Source organism: Grampus griseus (genome assembly GCF_964374135.1).
Source record: "Grampus griseus genome assembly, chromosome: X".
In the NCBI taxonomy this organism is placed as follows: Eukaryota; Metazoa; Chordata; class Mammalia; order Artiodactyla; family Delphinidae; genus Grampus; species Grampus griseus.
In genome coordinates, this window is record NC_138999.1 from 26204218 (window position 1) to 26221682 (window position 17465).

The following is a 17465-nucleotide window of genomic DNA, read 5'->3' on the forward strand; positions in this document are numbered from 1 at the left end:
ATTGCTCTTCCCCAAATTCTCCCTCCCCATCAGGTAACATTCCTTATTATTAGGAAGAGGAAGTTCCTTAACATATTATTTTGACAGCATAATTTACCCAGATGATGGTCATTATGATGGTGCTTTATTTTTTATTTTTTGATTTTATTTTTTTTGATGATGCTTTAGATTCATTTAGAGTCTACCATTCAGAGAGGAAGAATAGCTGGCCTACATTATTCCTCATACTTATTAAAAGTTGCTGCATTCCCATTTGTGAGTTTGTTGAACGACTGTGTAGCATACCTCTTTATAAAGATAAAATGGAGAGTAATAAATGAAAACACTCCCTAGCTATACTATTGATTTAATTGTTTATTAAAATAACCTCATATTGGACTTGTATTTTACTCTTAGAAAATTGGCAAAGTGCTAATATATTTAGTTTAACTGGACCAAGTACATGTCTTATTTAACTTTGATTCCCCAGCACAAACTCATTTATTAAGAATAAATGCTTGGGACTTCCCTGGTGGTGCTGTGGTTAAGAATCCACCTGCCAGGGCTTCCCTGGTGGCGCAGTGGTTGAGAGTCCGCCTGCCGATGCAGGGGACGCGGGTTCGAGCCCTGGTCTGGGAAGATCCCACATGCCATGGAGCAACTAAGCCTGGGCGCCACACTACTGAGCCTGTACTCTAGAGCCCCTGAGTCACAATTACTGAAGCTCACACACCTTAGAGCCCATGCACCACAACTACTGAGCCCACATGCCGCAACTACTGAAGCCCATGCTCTCTAGGGCCCACGTGCTGCAACTACTGAAGCCGGCATGCATAGAGCCCCTGCTCTGCAACGAGAAGCCACCGCAATGAGAAGCCTGCACACTGCACCACACTGCAGTGTGCAACACACTGCACTGCACACTGCAACAAAGAGTAGCCCCCGCTCGCCGCCACTAGAGAAAGCCCATGCGCAACAATGAAGACCCAAGGCAGCCAATAAATAAATAAAATAAAATAAAATAGAATAAACAGTCGAGAATATTGGACTTTATTTAAAAAAAAAAGAATAAATGCTTGTTGAATCAAATTAATCAGCCAAACAGTAGACAAATGAAAGTTGTGGTTAATAAGATGGGCCAGACTGAAATACTATTCTTGTTGAGAAGCTTACTTTAATCACCTTCTTATTTTCCAGCCTTATATAATCATGTATTAAAGTGATAGAATATTTCTCATATTGAGAAAATAATAGTTTTGTATTATGCTGAATCTGCCTGGGAAAAAAATAGACACCTTATCAAATTCAGTGGAGGTGTCATGAGAATTGATACCTAAGAGTTGTTGTGGGAACACATTTAAATTTTAAAAATATGCAAGATTTTTGATATTGTCTCATGCCCACTATTGTTTGGGAATAATGCAGTTTCAATTTATAGAATTGCATCATGTATTTTAGGGCTGGAGAGAAACTTGGTAAGTCCTGCATTGAACCTAAAGAGGAATGCATTGCAATAAGATGCTCATTCAAAAATCAAATAATGATGTGAATAATGTTGATCATCTCTACTGGAGGAAAAACATGGTACACATTAAACACATTACTTATTATATATTTATTTAACAATCTTGGACTTTATTAATATAATGTTTTGTAGTATGTATGCCTTATTTTTTTCTTATAGTTAAATGTCTGAATTCTGAGAAATTTCAGCATGCTTTGGTGAGAGGAACAGTCATTTTCTTATTTTCAAAAAGATGCAGGTACAGACTGTTTTTGACCAAAAGTTGTATTACTGACCAAAATTCAGCAATCTAGTCTGGAAAATAAATGAAGAATTCTGCTGCTGGTGAGATGAATACATAGGTAGAGGGAGGTGAAGAATATAAACTACTTAGCAGCCTTCAACTTTCTCTTGACTTTAAGTGCTAGAGAAATATCAATGTTATCATTCCCAGAAGCCATTCATTTAGAAATAGAAATTAGAATAGATGGAAAAATACAGTGTTGGGAGTTACCTATCAGGATACAAAATGGATGTGTGTGATATCTACCCACTCTCATGGTGAGGGCCCTGCATTACACTTACTGTCTAAAGCTTACTGTGCTGAAACCTTCACAGCAAAGGTTCCAGTTTCTCATAATGACCTCTAAGTGAAAGTGAATGAGGTTTAGCTACCAGGTATGTGCTTCTGGAACAACACACGATGGGACCTTTTTTTTTTACTTTATTTTTATTTTGTTTTTTGGCTGTGTTGGGTCTTTGTTGCTGCATGTGGGCTTTCTCTAGCTGCGGCAAGTGGGGGCTATTCTTCATTGTGGTGCTTTTCATTTCGGTGGCTTCTCTTGTTGTGGGGCACGGGCTCTAGGTGCACAGGCTTCAGTAGTTGTGGCTTGTGGGCTGTAGAGCACAGGCTCAGTAGTGTGGCACGTGGGCTTAGTTGCTCCACGGCATGTGGGATCTTCCCAGACCACGGATCGAACCCGTGTCCCCTGCATTGGCAGACGGATACGTAACCGCTGCGCCACCAGCGAAGCCCACAGTGGGACCTTTTAACGTTGTTTCCAAAGCTATTTTCTTTGGAATACTGTTCTGTGAGATTTGGTAGAAAAAGAATCCCATGATCAGAATGTTTGGGAAACACTGAATATTTTATCCCCATGTTATACATTCAAAATGTATATTTTTTACATCAGACATAAAATTCCTAGAGTAAACAAAAACTGAAAAAACAAAACAAAAAATCCTGCTAATTTGATTAATACAAGTTTTTCACTGAACACTTATGAATGGTTTTGAGGCACTGGCTGGTACTGAACACAGTCTTGGGAAGGCTGATCTAAGGAATTAAAATTCTGTAAATTATGAGGAAAACACTTTTAGGTGAGAAGAGATGCATACGGTAGCAGGCTTCAGTATTCTGTATTTCTATTCGGGAAATTGTTCTTATTTGATCCCTTCCACCCTTGATCCTTTTTCCTTTCAGTGGACTCTGTAGTAGGGATAAAGAGAAAAATGTCATTTACTACCCTAGAAGAGCTATTTACTCTACTGTAAATACAGTGGAGGCTGGTAAAAAGTGTGTTGATAATAAGACATATTAGCTTAGGTTCTCTTGGTAGCAAATAACAAAAACTAAATCAAAGTTGGATATATGAAACCCAAGGGCAGAAATACAGCCAGGCTCAGGAAAGGTCTAGGAAGCAGCTATATCATTTCCAGTAATGTGATCGCCGAACTGCTTTTCAAGAAAGGGCGTCTTCCTAAGCAAACATTCAGAATCTAGTCTACAGATTCAAATTGAACTCTGCTGCTGGTTGGAATTAAAAAAAAAAAAATATATATATATATATATATATATATACACACACACACATATATATACACACACACACGCATGCATATATACGTATGATACAAAGGAAAGAAAACATATAAGTGGATGTTTTGTTATTACAACATGCATGCCAGGCATTGGTGACCATGGGAAGTCACCCCCGTGTTTCTGAGCAAGACAGCCTAACACTCATTTTTCCATTATCACTGTTGCCCAGAGTGAACTTGTCAAAGAGATACTCCACCATTCAGACTTCCAAACCCCTCCACCCCCATCTTGCTACTCATACTTAACCAATATTATTTGCATGATTAATGAACATAAACATTTCAGGTGAAACTGAAGGCTCCCTTTATTTTAATCCCTGCGCAATCCCATTCCCTTCACTTGTTCCCCAGAGGCAACTGCAATCATGATTTTCAGGCTATGGTTCTATACTTTTACTATGCACATGCACCCACATTCACCAGGGACCCCTACCTCACTCCACCCCACCCCAGTCTACCCCCATATACCCACATTATTTATGAGGGGAAGACTGATTTTGTGTTTTCCAGGGCCCTATGGAACACCTTCTCCCTCCCACTGTGGAGATCCTGAGCTGCATATGGTTGGGGTATGGCTGTGTTCAGAAACTCCTGGATACCTGTTTTAAACCTTTAAAAATGAGAGATTTGCCCACATGAATGAACCAGAGACCTTTATTTATTTATGAACCAATAACTTTATTGGAAGAAACGTAAAAACTGGAAGAAAAAAACTTACGAGATAAAGTCCAGGAAAAGAGAGTCCTGCACTTGTTGCAAAAAAACAAAAAACAAAAAAAACTTAAGTCAACTTCTTCTGCAAGGGCACTATTGCCGTCTGCATGGCAGGCACGGTGACCAGGGCTCTGGTCACCCCGTGGCTCTGGGGAACTACAGTCCAGGCTCAGTTCTTCTTGTCACTGTCGCCCAGGGTGAGCTTGTCAAAGAGGTACCCTGCCAGGTCGACGTCCGGGGCCCCCATCATGCTCAGGGTGGTGACATGACCCTCCAACTCTCTGATGAACGCCACCTACTGGCTGAGGTAGTGAATTGCCAGGAAGTGGCGCAGGTGGGGGTCGGTCTTGTCGGTGGCCAGCTGGTGCAGGTGGCGGCAGGCTGTGGTTCACAAGCTTCTCCAGGAACAAGGCGCACTTCATGTCCTTGAAGCCGCTCTTCCACTCGTTACTGCCTGGCTTCCTGATGTCTTGGAAGTTGAGGCGGCCCCCGCGCTGGTTCTGCAGGCGCATCAGGCCCTGGGCCCGCCCGCTGTGCTCGTGGGAGCGGCGCAGGAAGAACCGGGTGAAGTGCTTCAAGGCCACGTCGTCGCGGTCAAGGTAAAAGGCCGCGGCCAGGCACACGAAAGAGGTGTGGAGCTCTAGGGTGAAATGGCTGTTGACGGCGGCCTCGCAGTCGGGGTGGTAGTTCTGGCGCACCTGCGAGGGCGGCGCGGGCAGCGTGGCGGGCGTGAAAGCCAAGGTGAAGGCGAAGCCGCGGGGCCCGCGGTAACTGCCTCAGAGCGCTCCCATGTGGTCGAAGAGGGCAGCCGCTCTGGGATGGACCGGAAGGCGGGTCCATTACCCGGGTTTGGGAGGGGGGAAAGGAGGTTCCGGTTCCGTTACGGGGGGGATTGGGAGGGTGGATGTGCACGGAGTGCGGGGCGCGAACGCTGTGTCCCAGGTTCCATCCAGGCCTGGGTGAGGCAGGCCCACTGCGCTGAGCTTCTGGCCTAATCTTTTTAAATGTTATTCACGAATGTAAGCGCAACCGTTTTGAGTTAATCACTTAAGTGATTCTTATTTGAATAATGCCTTAATGTGATTCTTTCATTAAACAGTTCTTTTGTGGTATCATTGATTATATTTACTATCACAGAGCTCTATTTGAAGTTAGCTCTCCTCAGTGACTTCAACACCCATACTAATGACACTTCTGATAGCCTCTTCACTGGGTTCCTGGACCTTATTAACTCCAGTGATCTCCACTTTTCTTTTTCTGTTTCTGGTCACGTTCACACTTGTCTGACAACAGAGCACCACCTCCAAAGTCTCAGTGAATCTTGCCACCTCTCCAGCTTTCACTCGTTTTGAACCTTGTCTTCACTCCCTTTGTTTTCTCTCATCTCTTAATCTTCCAGCACAGTCCTAGAAACACAGCCCCTTTCACCTGATTTACCAATTTCCTTCCTCTTGGGTAAGTGCAGACTTCTCTTTTCTTCGTCAGAAAACAAAAGGCTTAGATGCATTCTTAGAGAAAGAACTTAACTGTGTGGATGTATTTATCCCTTCCAACCTCATTTGTTCTTTCACTGCCACTCAGCAAGCATTTTTTTTAACCCCTCAATTATGTTGTATGGAATGAGCCACAGTGGTAGGAAATACCATTGATCTCAAATTATCTTTCATTCAATCATTCAATAAATATTTATTGATTACTTAATATGGCCCAGGCACTGGTGTGGGATTTGGGCATATATTAGTAACAAAGAGAGACAAAGTCTGTTCCCGTGAGGTTTGTATTCTAGTGGAGAAGCAGACCGAAACAAAACAAAACAAAAAACTGCTGTTTTTCTCCCTTTATTGTCTCAAGTAAATACGTATAAAATATTACACATGTATATGATATTAAAAAGTCAATATTTTCTTAGAAGTTAAGGATATTATAGTGGAAGACATAAGACCAATCTAGGTATTTATAATTAATTAATTCAACATTAATTCAACAGCCATTTATATACAGTACTCCAAATATGTGTCATTGTTTGTCTCTGGAGATACACAGAAGAATCAAACATGGTCTCTGTTCTCAAGGTACAGGAAAGAGTGATGGACTGTTTTAAGTGCTCTCAATGGTTTTAAAGTTTTTGGATAAAATAGCTGTTTTCACTTAAAGTTTTATTACCATGGCTTTGACTAATGTACTTTTTTTTGGGGGGGTCTCTTTATTTCTCTTTGAAAGCTCATGCTATGCTATAATTATTGTTTATGAAGGAAGCAAAGGATCAAATATCAACTGTCACATTGTAAACTTAGCAATTTTAGAGGCATTTAATGAGTCTGTAAAGAAATAGAATAATAACAATGTCTATTTGATAAGTTGATTTTAATAATAGAATCATACATTACAGTTGGAAAAGAACTACATGATCAGTTTCTCATTGTATTCTATGTTTGCTTAACACCAGTGTTTAGTCTTAATATAATAATAATATAATTGCAATCTTTCAAAAATTTCCTTGGAAGAGTCCATTGTAGACTTCACTGGAAGAATCTATTTAAATAGATGAAATCTTGATTTTGTAGAACATTTTCTCATTATGTCCCAAAATTATTTAATAATTAATTTATCTAGACAACTTTACTCTTCAAATATTAAAATAATACTATTGAATGGTTATATGTGTACTAAGGGGTGATAATGGTGTTTCTCAGATGTTTTATCCCTCATCATTACTTCCTAGGTTAGAAGATAATGTTAAAATACATGTTATAACTAAGAGAAACCTAAGGTTTAAAATCTAACTTTTTTAAGGGACATCAATAAACTAGCATGAACTGGAACCTCAAATTTCCATGAAGGAAATATACATATGTATAAACAAAAACATTGCATCCAGTTTTTCTTTAATGAGGAATGTAAAGCTAAATACAAACACAGAATGAAAAAACTTCAGAGCATATCATGTTTTTAGAAAAATTAAAAATTTTATTTTTTAAATATATTTTATTTTTAAATTTTTGGCTGCATTGGGTCTTTGTTGGACACGGGCTTTCTCTAGTTGCAGCGAGCGGGGGCTACTCTTTGTTGCAGTGTGTGGGCTTCTCATTGCAGTGGCCTCTCTTGTTATGGAGCACGGGCTCTAGGTGCGCGGGCTTCAGTAGTTGTGGCATGCAGGCTCAGTAGTTGTGGCACATGGGCTTAGTTGCTCCGCGGCATGTAGGATCTTCCCGGACCAGGGCTCGAACTCATGTTCCCTGCATTGGCAGGCGGTTTCTTAACCACTGTGCCACCAGGGAAGCCCCCCAATTTAAAAAATTTTGATAATCAAATTTTATAGTTTATAACTTGGTCTGTGCTAAGATAATGTCTTTTAAAATATCAATATAGGACTATAAGATGAAGGTTTCTTTGAAATGTTTGTGGTCAGTGTTGGTATTATGTTAGGATTTTCCAGAAAAACAGAACCAATAGAAGATATATTTGTATATTATATAAAATAAGGAATTGGGTCACGTGATTATGGAGGCTGACAAGTCTCAAAATCTGCAGTTGCCATGCTTGAGACCCAGGAGAGTCCATGGTGTAGGTCCAGTCCAAAGGCCACGAGGCTCAAGACCCAGGAAATTCAAGTTGAAGGCAGGAAAAAACAATGTCCCTGCTCCAAGGCAGTCAGGCAAGAGGAGTTCCCTCTTACTCAGAGGCAGGTCAGCATTTTAATTTTATTCAGGCCTTCAAATTATTGTATGAGGCTCATCGACTTTAAGGAAAGCAATCTGCTTTACTTAGTCTACTATTTCAAATGTTAATCTCATGGAAAAACACCCTTTCAGGCACAAACAGTAATATTTGACTAAATATCTGGGTACCCCCTGGCCCTTTCAAGTTGACATATAAAAATTAGCTATCACAGTATTATTCATGATAAATGCAGAGTCAACAAATAAAAATTCTCATGCTATAATCTGTTTTGACTTTCAGTTCCCTTCATGAATTTAAAAATGTTAAACAGTTACACAACTGATATTAGACAGTAAGTTCTGACTCCATGTCAATGATTAGCTCTCATTCATTCATTCAGTGTATTTCTATTGAGCACCTATTATATGACAGGTATTTTACAGGTAGTAACATAAAAACTTGTTCTATAAGCTCCTCATATTTGTATTTCTTTTGTAGCTAAGTGCTAGTATGTGTTTCATATAATTCCTTCTTTGAAAATTAATACATGAAGTAGGATCAATGGTATAATCTTAAGGAAGTAGACCATAAGTAGCAGCAGTTGGTGGCTTATCTCACTTTCTGTGTTGTGTGTGTGTGTGTGTGTGTATACATATGTATAAATAAATCATTTAATGAGAGGTAGTGAAAAGTGATACATCAATATTATATATCTCTGGGCTGTTCACTCTGCATTACCTCATTATTACAGATACTGGATTAAATTTGATTATTATTACCCATATTTTACAGATAAAGAAATTGTGAATTAAAGTATGTAACATGATCAAACACAGAGCTTGTAAATAGCAGAGAGTGACACTCTGAACTGGATTCCTCTCTAGGTAGTTTGGGAAGTTTGGTTGGACCATGAGCTCCTTTAGAACAAAGACTGTTCAACTTGTGATGCTAAATTTCACATAGTAGGGGCTCAGAAATATAAATTAAAATATTGAGTGGCCTATTAAAAGCTTTAGTCTCATTATTTCTCCAAATTAAAAAAATGAGTGAGAGTAGATGTTGAATATATATTTAAACTGTTTCCTTTAGAAGGAAACAAAATCAAAGACACCCAATGGTGATAAATTACTATTATAATTTTACTTTAATATGCATAAACAAAAAACCAGGCATAGAAATTGGTATGCTTTTATAACTGTAAACCTAACAATTTGTAAATATATGCAAATACAACTATAAAACTATTAAAATTAAGAAATTCCAATTATGCATCAGATTATGCTTTTTGTCTTAAACAAAGCCCCTTCTCACTGAGAACATACTAGTTGACGAGATTCAAGTTTCCTTTTGAATGTGCCATGCCTGTGCCCTGATATCCATGAAACATCTCAGTTCTCTACCACCCTTCTTTACTGAAGACATGACATACTTTAGCTCATATGATGATTCATAATGTACTTTTGCTTTCAGGTAGTGGAAGTCATCATTCAAATATTGTCTGTCCATGTTCTTTTTTATTAGTTTGTGAAAAGTAATTCTGATGCAGTTTGTTGATTTCATGAAATACCATTAAAAGTCTCAGTAACTTCAATAACTGAAGAGGCTGTTCAAACTGGGAATTGAGGGGCAAGAGAGCTACTGACAGAATTTTAAGGGATAACACTCTTCCCTTTGAGTTTCATTCTATGAAACTATTTTTCACTTCCCAGTCATCACTTTAAAAGGAAATTTTAGTGTTTGCAGCTGGTAAAATGTGACTGTAAGGGTGGACATGCGACAGTTGTCCTTTTTACACTAGAACATGCCAGCCTAGCAGCAGTCACACTCAGTGTGGTTCAAAACACACACGCAGGCATGGACAGTGAGTTTGTGCTGCTGCATTGAGCTATAGACAGATCAAGATAATTCTTAAAATGCTTCTAGTAATTTTTCATTTGGATGTAAACACAAGAACAGATCCATGGAATTCACAAATACAGGTAGAGAACACTGAGTTCGAATGGCATGGACACACCATATATCTAGTCAATAACTATTTAGGACCTAATATATTCCAGCTTTGTGCTAAATGCTGAATGATTGCAACAGGCGTTGACTTTAATCTCATGGGCCCTAGAGTCTGTTTCAGTTCACTATGTTCACTGACAGAATGTATATGTGATGAATGTAAAATTAGATGCTAATGAGTTGATAATAGAATATGTATATATATATTGAAATATTCATATATATTCAATAATATTTTGTTTGAAATCTTTACAACTATTGTCACAGATACAGAAATTGCTACAGATGTTCTCATACCTTTTCCTACATAGCAATTAGGTTTAAGGAAAATATTTTTGGTGGAATGGTGTTAGTCAACCTACAAATCCAGAATGTCTTGGTTGAAGGTGTAGATACTTTGTTTCACTAAAATCAAATGTAAGTTTTTCCAAACAAGTTAGGAAAAAAATGCAAAATCCTTATAAAATGTTCCTTATGATTCCATACCTTACTATACTATTAACCCAATGTGTTAATAAGCTTATATTGAATGTAATCGTTATTCTTCATAATTTGACATGAGTAATGTGCTCTCACATTTTAATTTTCTAAACTTTTATACCATATTCTCAATGACTTATTTGCTGATTTCCTTTTTTATAAAAATATGATAATGACCTCAACCAACCACTGTTAAACTCAGCGAAAAGCACAATTTCCAAAGTAAATGTTTTGTAAAGTGTTTCCTGTGTATTATTCACATTTATTACTTTTCCTCTGAGCTTTTTATATTTCAGTTCATACATGAAAAATAAACAATGTCCTTTTGACTTATTTTCTTGAAGTCTTTTGCCATTTTCCAAATATATCTGAATAGCTAAGGTCAGTTAAACCTATTTAGAGTTTCAAATTTCTAGGAGATATCTGATATTTAGTAACTTTCTGCCCAAATGATTTTAAATCCCATTTATTATAAAGTGAATTAAAAGATTAGCATATATTCTTTAAATAGAAAGATTATCAACCTGCTTTTGCTAATGTAGATGGTGCTCTTAAGTTCTGATTTCATACATGACAAACAACCCATGATTAAAGGCTCATTAATAATCTGCCAAATACTGTCAGCTGTATGACTCAATTCTCCATTAATAATGTAATCCCTTGATTTTCTTCTGCCAGAAAAGTGCTGATTCTTTGAAACCATTGGCAGTAATATGAACTTATACATTGTGTGTGTGTGTGTGTGTGTGTGTGTGTGTGTGTGTGTGTGTGTGTGTGTGTGTGTGTGTGTGTGTGTGTGTGTGTGTGTGTGTGTCTCTTGGAAGAGAGACTGAATGCCAAGACAAAACCTCGCATTCCTTTACAGGACGTGCAATGCAGATCTGTTGTGGAGTAACTGCTGGCTTTGGGAAGGAAGGTGAGGCCAAAGGCAGCCCATTAAAAAGGGAAGAGGCTGTTGGAACTGGGAATTGAGGTGAAGAGAACTACTGACAGGATTTTAAGGGATAACACTCTTGCCTTTGAGTGTCTGTGTGGTAGAGTCCGTGGCCTGGAGTAGAAGGGGAAAGCTGTACTAGAGCAGCTTCTGCTGGCAGGAATATTATTTTCTTATACGTGCAGCTATGGAAACATTGCTGAACATTCCTCACATCTTAACTTTCAAGGACAACAGTAGTAATAACTGGAAATGTCAGTTCCATGTCCACAGTAATCTATTTACAATTGCTTCCTTATTTCACGAGTTCTGTATCAATTATCCATGCTTTTATCCCCCCCTAAATCATCACTTTTTCCTTAATCACATGTATTCCTCAATTATGCTGTAGAGAACTGCAATTTTCCTTACATGGCCCTTCCCCCTTAATTCTTTTTTTTTATTTTCCACATTAACAATCCCTAATTTTTAGAAAAAAGACAATAGCATATAAATGAATCAAGGTGCAGAATTCCTCAAATTATAAAAATCAATTCCTGGAGCGTTATTGATTGATAACTATATTGATCACATCAATGTAAGTATTTAATCAGTCTGTCTACAGAGATTACAGCTACAAGATAAAAAAAACGTAATCAGTTTATTCAGTTGTTACAAATGTAGGAGGGGGAAATGGAAATAGGATTAACAAGATTTTATGCACAACCAAGAGTCCACTTCCTTCTCTTTCCAGAGACACTATTTTATAAACCATGGTATTGCTTCTCCTAGCCAGACTATTAAGCATGTTTGGTTAGATTACATTTTGAATTATACCAATTCATTGGAGTAAATGTCTCTATGGGACACTTGGGTTTATAAAACTCTGTTTCATAGCTGGATGATGTAGAGCATCCCTCAGCCTATCTTCTTGCAAAAGAATGCTGTTGGGTCAAATGAACAAGAGAAAACAGGTAATAATATAATATTAGAACTCTCTACAAAATAACATCTCAATTCACATTTTCTGATACGTTCAGTGACATCTTAGAAAACCATGTTGTGTATATGTATGTATGGAGTGCACACATTTGTACGTACATATTGGGCTTTGATCACTAATGTTAATGTTTGCTAAAATTTGTACCTTAATGTGGATTGTAGTATGAATATATATGTAGTAAATTATTATAAAGAGATATGATTATTAATATAGAATAGTATTCTGTATTTTATAATTAGGGTTAGAGTAGTATAATTTAAAAATAATAATAATATTGAATATTTTTGCCTACCCTTCCAATATTAGACGTTAGTTAGGTAAAGTAGACATTAGTGGAAACATGCATTTTAGCTGATTATGTATGTATATACTCTGTCAATTTTTAATTCTTTAAAAAATACAAATATTGTATTAGAAACCATGGAGTATTAGAAGTCAGCGTTAGTGGAAAACTGAGGTTATTGATTATTTTGTGTTTTCATATCCACAATATGAAGTGATTTTGGAAGTTTCTTGCTAGCTACTAGAAAATAAGCTAAGATTTATGTTAGCTCTTTGAATGCATCTACCGAAGTTCCATCACTAGGAAAGTGAGGTCACCCTTCTTTGATTAAATCATCAGACATAACATAGTACCATTTACATGTCCTCAAAGTTTTATTACAACACAATTAATAACCAAGATTTTAGCTATTTACGAGGTCTTCTAACTATATACCAGATAATTTCATGTGTACATGGCATGAACTACCTTATAAAATAGAGCTGCCTCTTTTTATTTCCTAAATATTATAATCTATCTATATTAGTGAACTGGAGCTGGGGATCAGATGATAAGATATGCATAACTGTGTGCACTGAGTGATTGGAATGCCACTTGTTATCTTTTTTCTGGAAATGTCTATATAAGAAAATAAAAGGTACTTTATAGAAATATGAAAAAAATAGCAGCCTGATACTGTTCATTCTTACCCTTTTTGGGAATTTGAATAAGTAATTTATTCTCCCTTAACCTCAAGTGCTCTATTTAAAAAAGTGACCTTGGGACTTCCCTGGTGGCGCAGTGGTTGAGAGTCTGCCTGCCGATGCAGGGGACACGGGTTCATGCCCCGGTCCGGGAAGATCCCACATGCCGCGGAGCGGCTGGGCCCGTGAGCCATGGCCACTGAGCCTGCGCGTCTGGGGCCTGTGCTCTGCAACGGGAGAGGCCACAACAGTGAGAGGCCCGCGTATTGCAAAAAAAAAAAAAAGTGACCTTGGACTAGATCCTGTTGCAGATACTGTGGTCAAATGATTTTATGTCCAGGGATTTCAGCCGTTGGCTGTGAATCAAAATCAGTTGAGGAAATTCTGATTCAGCAAGTTCGGGGTTGAACTCTGGCATATGTACAGTTGACCCTTGAACAACTTTGGGGTTAGGGGTGTGGACCCTCACACAGTCGAAAGTTCAGGTATGACTTTACAATCGGCCTTCCGTATCTATGGTTGAACATCTTCATATTCAGTCAACCCCAGAATGAGTAGTACTGTAGATTAAGTGAACCCACCCAGTTCAAGTCCCTGTGGTTCAAGGATCAACTCTACTTTTAAGAAGTGCCACAAGTGATTCTGATACTCAGCCAGGATATGGAATGTTGATTCTATGCTAACTGGTTCAAAGAACAAAATGGGAATCTCTAAGTCTATATATTGATTATAACTTACCTAAATATCATACCTTACTAAGAAAAAATATCATTGGGTGTAGCAATGGCAAAATAGCTGCAGTGTATTTCATTATAAGAGAAGATGGTTACAGTGTTACTGGTAGAAAAATGATCAGAACAGTGTATTAGCTAGGGTTCTCCAGAGAAACAGACCTAATAGGATATTTATATTATATTGGATTGGATTGGATATATAATAGGTTATTGTATTTTATATAATAGGGTAAAATATCCTATTGCGGTTGACCCTTGAACAATATGGGTTTGAACTGTGTGGGTCCACTTATACACGGATATTTTTCAGTAAATACTGCAGTGCTACACGATTCATGGTTGGTTGAATCTGCGGATGCAGAACCGGATTACGCAGTTTTTAACTGCACCCTAACCCCCATGTTGTCCAAGGATCAAATGTATATATGTGGGGAGGGGTGATTTCTTTTAAGGAATTGGCTATTGGCTTTGGTTTATGTGATTGTGGGGCTTGGCAAGTCAGAAATCTGCAGGGTAGGTCAGCAGGTTAGAAATTAAGGTAAACTTTCATGTTGCAGTCTTGAGTCCAAAAGCTAGAAACTCAGACAGAATTTCTATTCTAGAATTGTAGAATTCTAGAATTTCTAGTCTGGAGGCATAGTTCTTTATTCAAGGGAGGACTTCAGTCTTTATTCTTAAGGCCTTCAACTGATTGGATGATGTCCAGCACACTATGGAGGGATCATCTGCTTTTCTCAAAGTCTGCTGATTTACAAGTTAATCACATCTAAAATATACCTTCACAGCAGCTTCTAGACCAAACAACCAGGCACCGTAGCCTAAGTTTACATGTAAAATTAACCATCATAAATGGTAAACATGAGTGAGGGCTGGCTGATGCAGGCAGAAGAATGCCGAAGTGGGTTCATTCAGAGGGAATGTGATTGGGTATCAGAGGAGGGCTGGCATATGCTGTGTGGGTAGAGGAGGCAGCAAGGTTGTGGACTACTTGAATCTGTTGGGGCTCAAAAATGGTGCCCTGAGCCAACATGAAGTCTACCACAGTAAATGTGGTAGGCAACTGAGGGTAGGCAGAGGCACATAGGATGTCATACTTGAGACCAATTAGGCTTCATTTAACCAGTCAGTTTCATCACGTTGATTTTCATAGTTTATTCTCATTCCCTTGTTCATCTGTTCATTATATAATACTCCAGTCAGAGCCTTTCAACTTCCTTGAGCATTTGTTTATTAGCTTGGTGGTGGTGGTTTTGGTTGTCAGTACTGCACTATTCATTTTTGGAGTAGTATCACTTCATACTAAGGCAGTTGTTGCCTGTTGATTGAACAGGCCCGTTGTAATTTCTCTGCACTCCATAGCAATATCACTTTTCTTCAACCCAGGAAGGGTTGTTTGAGTAAGCAAGTTGCTTCCACTTTTAGTCTTTCAACTGCCACTTGGATACTTACCATACTTTGAATCCACTTGCCAAACTATCATGACCCTGTTATCCTGTGTGCCCACCAGTTAGATACATATTATCTTTCCTTACCTATCTTTCATATGCTGAATTTTGACTTTCTTCAAATTTGGTTACCTTGGATAATACCATTACTACTTTGGTTTTTAAAGCCTTTAAAAGTCTTTTGGGACTATAAAAGACGCAGGGCTCTAGAAATGGAATCCTCAGATTTTGGTGTGCATAAGATTCACCTATAGCTATACGAAATGCAGATTCTTGGTTCCATTTCTAGAAAATTCTGATACAATTTATATGGAGAGAGGGGGATCTGCAAATCTGCATTTTACAGGAGCTACAGTTTCTACTATGCTTAATAGCTATTCTGTGTTGATTCATCATAATGAAATGCAACTATGCACTTAAAAAAAAACCTAAACCTTTTTTTGAGAATATTAGGTTTATCAAACAGTTGCAGAAATAGTACAGAGAGTTCTCATGTACTCTTCACCCGTCTTACTCTAATGTTACTATTTTACATAGGACATATGTTAAAACTAAAAAGACAGTGATGCATTACTTTTAGCTAAACTCCAGACTTTATTCAGATTTATCGATTTTTTTTTACAATTATGTCTTTTTTCTGTTCTAGGATCTAATCAAGTATATCACATTGAATTTAGTTATAATCTCTCTTCTATGGTCTCTGACAGGTTCCCAGCCTTTCCTTGTTTCCCATGACCTTTATAGTTTTGAGAAGTACTGGCCAGGCTTTTGTATAATGGCCCTGAATTTGGGTTTGTTTGGTGTCTTTCTCATGATTAGACAGACCAGGGTTTTTTGGGTTTGGGAGAAGATTACCATAGAGGTGAAATGTCTTTCTCATCACCTTGTGTCAGTAATGACTTATTACTGGTGATGTTAACCTTGATCACTTGGTTAAGGTGAGGTCTGCCAGATTTCTCACCGTGAAGTTACTATTGTTCCCTTTCCATAATCTATCTTTTGGAATCCAGCCAATACCCCTAAGAGGGAGTTTAAGCCCCATCTCCTGGAGGGAAGAGTATTTACATATGTTATTTGAAATTCTTTGTAAGAAAGATTTGTACCTTCTTCCCCATTTATCTATGTATTCAGTATTTATATCAGTATGGACTCATGAATATTTATTTTATATTTCTCTATATAACTTTAAAGTTTAATTAATTTTATTACTCAAATTGTTCCAGCTTAGGCCATCAGGTGCTCCTTCAGTTGAGCTCTTGTGTCCCTTTGATCTGCTTCTATCCTTTTGATTTTTGAGTGCTGCCTTATTACCTGGCACTACATAATGCTCCAGGCTCATCTTGTGTTTTCATTGCCCCAGGCCTAGAATTAGTCATTTCTCCAAGGATGTCTGGTTTTTGTTATTTTGGAGAACCATGTTTAGAAACAAGGCCTGGATGCTAGATGTGTTTGTTGCTACTTGGTGTCATTGTTTCTAGTCTCTCTGCAGTTATGAAATATATGCATGTATATTAACCAATATATACACACATATCTATAATCATTTCTATAGGTGTCTATCTCTATACCTATTAAACTAAACGTGAGTTCATACTAATGTCTAAGACTCTAATCCAGTATCACATGGTTCATTCTAGCTTTTGCCCCTTGCTTATTTGTAACTTCTTTTACTGACAGTGAGAAACCTGACTCAACTTATTTACCATTTATTTACTTATTTGTTCTACACTAGTGTAAATGTGTTTTCAGATTTCTCAACTGTATTCCTGTGAGAAACAAACTTACCAACTAAAATTATGTTTATGTACAGTTATTTTTACGCCTGGTCATATTTACCAATCAAAACATCATTTTCTAAAGTCACTTAGGTCAGTTCCTTTTTCTCTACACCCTTCAGTGCCGCTTTATCATATATTGGGAATACAGTTAAATTTATTTGTCACAGTATGCATTACATCCAGGATACTCTGATTAAAAATTGCATACATTAAAGTTCACCCTGTGATGTACTATTCTGTGTTTTGACAAATGCGTAGTCATGTATCTTATGCCTAGTACCATACAGTACAGTTTCATCAACGTAAAATAGTCTCTGTGAGTGGCCTTTGTAGTCATTCACTCCCAACCTCTGACAAATGCTGATTTGTCTTCCATCCCTATAATTTGTGTTTTCCAGAAT

The 17465-nt window shown here is 37.7% G+C and overlaps 1 pseudogene across 1 annotated transcript in view; it reads right to left on the reverse strand.

Moving 5' to 3' along the window:
- Nucleotides 1-4247: 4247 nt before the first annotated feature.
- Nucleotides 4248-17465, reverse strand: part of LOC309839999 (ferritin heavy chain-like) — a 55162-nt pseudogene continuing 41944 nt past the window's right edge. The window contains exons 3-4 of the transcript in view: nt 4922-5074; nt 4248-4849 (exon numbers count right to left, since the gene is read on the reverse strand). The product of the transcript in view is annotated as a ferritin heavy chain-like (transcript). The remainder of the gene's footprint in view (nt 4850-4921; nt 5075-17465) is intronic.